Source organism: Magallana gigas, chromosome 9 (genome assembly GCF_963853765.1).
Source record: "Magallana gigas chromosome 9, xbMagGiga1.1, whole genome shotgun sequence".
NCBI lineage: Eukaryota > Metazoa > Mollusca > Bivalvia > Ostreida > Ostreidae > Magallana > Magallana gigas.
Window position 1 is genome coordinate 17,662,840 of NC_088861.1, and position 7,031 is coordinate 17,669,870.

A 7,031-nucleotide genomic window follows, 5' to 3' on the forward strand; every position below is an offset into this window, starting at 1 on the left:
ATATTCACAACCTTCTGAACATTATGAGCGAATTTTGCAACCCCCCCCCCCCCCCAACCCCAACCCCCCTCCCCCCCCCCCCCCCAAAAAAAACCCAAACAAACAACAACAACAACAATCGAAGAAGAATTAAGAGCTATATTGAAATCGAAACGGAGAATTACACTACTAGAGATAATTTTTTAATAACACTTTCAAAACATCAAGTTTTCAGTATTGCTTTAAAAGGATCCTTCATGTGATCTAATCGCCCTCCATGTGCCAATCAAATATTATTTCTCCCTTTTTTACGCTCTGAGCTGTCCGTCGAAAATATGACGTCGCTGTGAACTTTAAAATCATCACTTGATAAAATATTTAGCGACAGCTGATTGAATGAAAAAGTTAGTTATGTTTTAAAAAAATTAATTTGTTTTAGGTTACATTGAATTGTTAATATCAAAAAGTATCCCTCCTAAGTGTATTGTTATCACTTATTAACACATACTTAACTTGAACAGGGTGTAATTCGAAGAGGAAAACTGTAATGTATTGAGTGTATATACATATACTGATGTATGCACTGTGAAATCTAAATTTTAGGATACATGTAAATCAAAATTAGATAAGATTAAAAAAAAAGATTGCAAAAAACGTTAAATACAAATTCCTTATATGAATTTATCGTCAGGGTGATTATAGTATAGAAATTAATCAAAAATAATTCTAATCATTTGTAAATTTCCTGTGTTTTTGTACCTAATAAAGACTAATCAACTTGCACGGACTTTTAATTTTTTTGTAATTTCGCCGTTTGGTAAAAAATAATATTACAATTGCATTGTCTATTACTTTCAAGGAATGTGGGTGCTTATAATTTTACAATGTATTTAAATTTTAATAAATAATGGTAAAGGGAATGAATAACTTCATTAGAGTTTTAATGTGTGTGTTTCGTTTTTTGTAATTTGTAATTTAGCCAACGCATTATTCAATATAATAAACCCTTTACATGATAATTTATTCGTTTTTTCTAACAAACAAAGATTGATTAGGTGATGTTTTACGATTGCTTTTGGAAAAATAAGTGAAAATATAAAAAAGCAAACAAAATTGAAAATCATACAGACTACAATTAAAAAGCCTCACAAGCAACATAGGCATTCTCTTTGCACTTGTTGAAGTTTTATGGATATTTCCCGAGCAGTATCCGAAAACGGTGGTTTTTGTTTTATATTTGGATTACAAAAAGAAAAAAGAAAAAGGACAACCCCCCCCCCCCCTAAAAAAAAAATAAATAAAACAAAACAACAAAACCCTGTGATCATGAAATATATGAATTAATATTAATGAAGTAAAAGAAAATACACTTTAAACTAAAAATACATTGCAAAATACGTTTTCAGTGCTTAAACTACATATCAAACCTCTTAATGGTTAACGCTATTGGTCTAATGTTCGAATCGCATACTGAGTCAAGGGCTTCGATAAAAATCGGATTTTCTTTTGGAAAACCCCTTAGAAACCCATGAAAGTCTTGAATATGATCGATTTTTTTGCAGTTCTTTTGTAGAAAAATTTGATTGTATTGACAAATATGTGATTGAAAAAATCAAATTTTCAGATTTCATGAATTATGCATTAACATTAAACATCTACAATTTAAGCGGTTTTTTGAAGAAAGAAAATATTCTGTAGGATTTTTGTAACTATATGGTTATTTTTACTTTTAAACAACGTTAAACAACTACAATTTAAGCAATTTAAAAAAAAATATGTAGGATTTTGATAACTTATTGTTTTTTTTACTCTTAAACAATAAAATGCTTCCCTCCTCGGCCTTCCCTCGTTAATAGAGAGCATTCGCAAACCAACGTGTATACATTTGCAGTGAGTCATCAGTTTTCGTAATAGTGAATTTTTACACGTATTGATATACACGAATGAACATACAGGTAGATTGTAGAACTTGAAGCTCATATTTCCTTGTTGGCTATTCATATAAACAAATGTGTTTATTTTTCATATACATGCAAGTAGTGTGACCAGGAAACAAATTTTCGTTAAAATATTAATATTATAAATCTTTTAATACATTTATCTTTTCTTACAAAGCATGCGATAGCTCTCTTTTTATAATATATGAAAACTAAAAAATTACTAATACAAAACAATGATGATTAATTACATTCACACATGCACTCCTAAATTTTCGACTGTGACTAAATGTATTTAAATGATACGAAATATCTAAAATAACTTTTTAAACATTAACAAATCCAAGTTTACGTTACAACTGCTGAACAAGAAAAGTCATACAAACTAGTATGTGGGTTTTAAACTTGTAACCTATAATAGTACAAGTAAGTATACCTATAACTCTTCTAAATTTCTCTATTGTCGAAGAAAGATCTAGAAGCTACGAAAGGCTTTTTGGTGATAACAGACAGCAAGCTTTTTATCATAAAAATAGAGTTGGGAATTTACCGGGGTATTTCAGAAAGGGGTTTCCCATCATAAAGGAGACAAACATATAGGCGGTAAGTTCAACTTTGAATATTTATTGTCATTGCCAATCATCGTTTTGTTATAATCGTGAGTAAAAATATGATTTTTTTCTTATTAATTCATATTACTTAATCAATATGTCCTCTGGTATATTTTAATGTCAGTGAGATTGCTTGTAATACATGTAACTATGATGAGTCATATCTGCGTTGTTGAAACTTTGCCTAAAAACATCAATTTCATGACCAAAGAACCATATAAAATATATATATGTTATAGTATTTAGTACTTAGTTATTAGATAAATGTGTGATATGGTGTATATATTTACAAGACTTGCAAGAGTGAATATAACAATTTCAACGAGTTTTATAGAGCATATATAAAATCACAAAACTATAGATGTTATATTTATCTATACGATTTAAATTATATTAAGAAGTTTTTGAGACAGCCCCTAACTTGACAAGAATTGTTTTTTAGGCTAATCGATAATGCAAGTTAATATCGAGACCTTGCGCACTACACGCAATTTCGGAGATAAATATAGCAGTTTTAAAACTGAAACAGAAACTGAAATAAGTTTTGATCTCTAAATATTTGTTTTTTCCTTAAGCTTTTAAAATCACTTAAAATGAAATACTGAAAACTTACATAGTCAAGCCTGTTGACACATCGTTAGTTCGAACGAGGAACAGTTGTTAATGTCTTATTAAAAAACAAATACTAATGGTTGATTAAGAATGCTCACTGGTGGCGAAATATAAGTCTTGGGAGGCATGATTTCTTTATACAAAATCAACCAAAGCGTCCTGTTTTTATCGCATCGTCAAGATTACCTCCTTAAAAGCTAACATGATTTGCAGTTTTATTAACTTCACACCCTCTCCATTTTTAGTAATTTGAATCTTCGACAAAATCCATTTTCCATAATAAATCAATTTTGATAGTAGAATAGTAATGTGGAATATTCAGAAAGATTTTCTACAGCTAGCCAACTGAAACGTGGAAGCAAAGAGCTGTATTAAAACTAGTTCTGACCAGAAGTATTTGATAACGCATCACCCGTTGATAGAGCAAAATTTTATCACACGGGTAATAAAGACCACACGTATGAGGTGAAGTTAAATAAGTTTTTAATGACGCAAATAACGTACTGTTGAGGCGTATGCATGGTTTGCAGAATTATATGAAATGACAGTAACGTAAAGGGTCTATAATTTAATATTTTTCAAACAGTTACTGCAATGTACATAAAAATAACAAGAAATCGTTTGCATTTTTACCTGTCATGAGCTTTTCTTGTGTCCTTGTGTCTGTCAGTCCGTCTGTACTGTATAAACTTTTTGTTACATTTCCGAATTGATAATTCTAATTTGTTAAAAGGAAAAACCAAGCCCTCTTTTAAGGGGAAATACTTAGGAATTAAAATATTATTGGCATTTTTCAAAAATCTTCTGCTCAGAAACCATTTGGTCAAAACATTTGAAACTTGTGTTAAAGCATCCTCAGGTGGTGAAGATTTTAGTTTGTTCAAATCATGATCCCTTGGGGGTAGAGTTTGGTCACAATAGGAGGATCGAGTTCATAAAAAGGAATATAAAGAGATAAAAATTAACAAATTGTCCTCTCAAAAACCATTAAGCCTGAAAATTTCAGGTAGTGTTAATTCAACTTTGTTCAAATCAAGATCCTTAGATCCACAGGGCCACAATGGGGGTTGAATTTTTACATACAAATATATGGGTAAATTCATTTAAAATCTTCCAAAATATCATTTAACCAGAAAAGCTTGGTAGTTAACTTGTTAGGAAGCATCCTCAGGTGGTGTAGATTCCGGTTGATTCAAATCTTGGGTTAGTGTAGGGGCGCAATCTTTTTCGGGGGGGGGGGGGGCAGATTTACAGAGGAATATAGCGTGAAAAGTTTTGAAAATCTTCTCAAATTCTTGTGTGGAAGTATCATTAGGTAGTGTAGATTCCAGTTTGTTCAAATCATGATCCCAGGCGTAGGGTGGGCCACATGGTTGGGAAGGGTTACTTACATTTTACATAGCTATTAAAAGACAAAAAAATTAAAAACCATTTGGCTTAAAAAGTTGTGACTTTTATAATAGCAACTTTAAATATATGATTATAATATGATTTCCGGGGGGTAAGGTGGGGCCCACTTAAAATGTAAAATTTTACAACGGAAAAATTTGAATTATTTTCAGACACTCTAATGTTTGATATACAGGATTACTTATATGCAATCATGTTGTCATATTGTTGATTCCTAATTGTTTAGACTGTGGCCTCTGGACAAATCTAGTGCCCGACATGGGATAAAAAGTTTGATGTAGGTTTTTATGATCTTGAAAATTACAATGCTTATTTTGTTAGATGTTAATACCTGTTACATGAGGTATATCCAAAGAAAATATTGAAAATCAATCTACAGTAAAAGAAAATTTATTATACTTTATTGTTCAGAAATGTGTATATGATTCAATTAAGCTGGTATCATGGCTGTTGTTGCTCAAGTGAGCAATGTGGCCCATTGGTCTCTTGGTTGAATTTTGAGGGGATGATTAAGAAAATTGAGATAATTAAACTTATAATTAAGCCATCTACATGCATCTTTGTATTCGAGCACACCCTGACCATTACACGCACATTATAATTCTCGAAGTATGATTCTTTTCTCCTTCAATAGCTAGACTATAAAATTAAAAATATTGCAAAGCATGTAATAGATCATCTTCTTTCCTATCAAACTAATCACAAAATGACCGGAAAACATTTTAAAAATCACTTGATTTTCAATGGTTAAAGTATATGTAGATATAAAATTATATATAAGAGTATGTGTTAAAGAATATGTAAGTTTGAACATCAAGAAATGTAGGTAAAATGCTGTTTCAGTATATAAAAAACTGCATTGTTCTATGCAACAAAGATTTAAAGATAACATTTTTATACATTTTCTAGATTGGAAAAGCTTCTAAAACAGATATTGAAAGTGAAATTAATATTTTATCATAATAATGGCTAAAACCAAAAGGAAACAAAAACGGGGAACTACAAAGGTAAAGAAAAGAACAAGTAGTCAACTCAAGAGAAAAACTCCACAGAATACGAAAAGGATTCCCAAGGCAAGAAGACGTACGGGTGTAACATATGGAGCCGGTCGTAAGTTCTTTTTAGACTGCAATGCATTTGTTATCAAACAGAATACAAAAATCGAACGATAAAAAGAAGATCAGTTAAATATTAACAATGATGTTGAACGAGGTCATTTATAATTTTTTCCCATGTTTATCGTCGTTTATATCATTGTTATTTTGATTTGTCAATGCAGTTGCTCCAGCTAGAGAGAGGATGATGGGCCCGACAATACAAAGTATGAAAAAAAGGCCGAAACCAGCAAGTCCGCCCTTTGCTCCCCCACCACCACCAAGTATCACGTGATTCTACGGAGATAATAACCAACAATAACGATGAAGAGCAGAGGCTATAAACTTTCTAGTATCAATTGCTTGCTTTATATTCACTTTTATCTAAACATAGCAGCTATCATTTTTTAAATTTGGATGAAAGACAATATTGAACTCATTTAAACCTTTATTTAACAAATATGATGTTGTTTGGTATATAATCTTGACTTTAAATGACCGATTTGTATTTTGCAGCATTTTTTGGCATGCCTCTTTGTAAATCAAATGAGGTTTTTATAATTGTTCGTTCTTTGAATTAAAGTGTATTGATTTTTCTTGAAATCCACTATTGTGAGTGTTTCTTATCGGGATTATCGACATCTTCTAAGCGAACCCTGCATAAATAGTGATAGTTGCTTTAAACATTTAAATATCTAAAAAGTTAAACACTATTATCATTCATTTGTTATTGCAGTCTAAAAGTTTACGTAGTGCAGCTGAATGGTAACAACTCAAGCAAAAATATGATTTTTACTTAATTAATATCAGAATGTTACAACACTGAAAACCTTCAAAATTGGACTGCATTGGTAAAATAACAAATTTTCTAATGGCATCTAAAGACAACAATTAAGAAAAGATGCCTCATATACACTTCTTTTTTCAACTTATATCTATACATTACAAGTATCTATATGTAATACTATAAGAAGTGTAAATATTTAATATTTTCCGACACGCTTATAAAATAAAAACCGATACTCAACATAAAAACAAAATACTTGGCGTGGTTCAGAAACATTGCGTTAAGTTGTTTGAAGAGAAACAAAATTTAAATACGTTTTAACTGTTTATGGCCTTATTTATGATTAACGCGCGACAAAATTTGCTTGTTTACAACGATTTGAATTTTATAATAAAATGATATATATATATATATATATATATATATATATAATCAGCACTATTGTTGGAGATCCACCTCCGCCCCGACCGAGGCTTGAACTCACGACCTCTGGAACCCATTATCCTAGCAGTGAGCGGCCACCGCGCTACCCACTCGGCCATTTAGGCAAGACAAACAATCTTGCTTTCGAAGACGAACGGAACCTAGCGCACTGGCCACG

At 31.1% G+C, this 7,031-nt stretch overlaps 1 long non-coding RNA gene across 2 annotated transcripts; it reads left to right on the forward strand.

The window, feature by feature from the left end:
• Positions 1-2,367: 2,367 nt before the first annotated feature.
• LOC117691823 (uncharacterized) lies at positions 2,368-6,246 on the forward strand. 2 transcript variants are annotated; one of them, XR_004603444.2, is made up of 3 exons: positions 2,368-2,519; positions 5,459-5,659; positions 5,829-6,246. It is a non-coding gene; the product is annotated as an uncharacterized lncRNA (long non-coding RNA). The 2 variants fall into 2 exon arrangements; XR_010709308.1 differs by having other exon boundaries at positions 2,438-2,574.
• Positions 6,247-7,031: the final 785 nt, after the last annotated feature.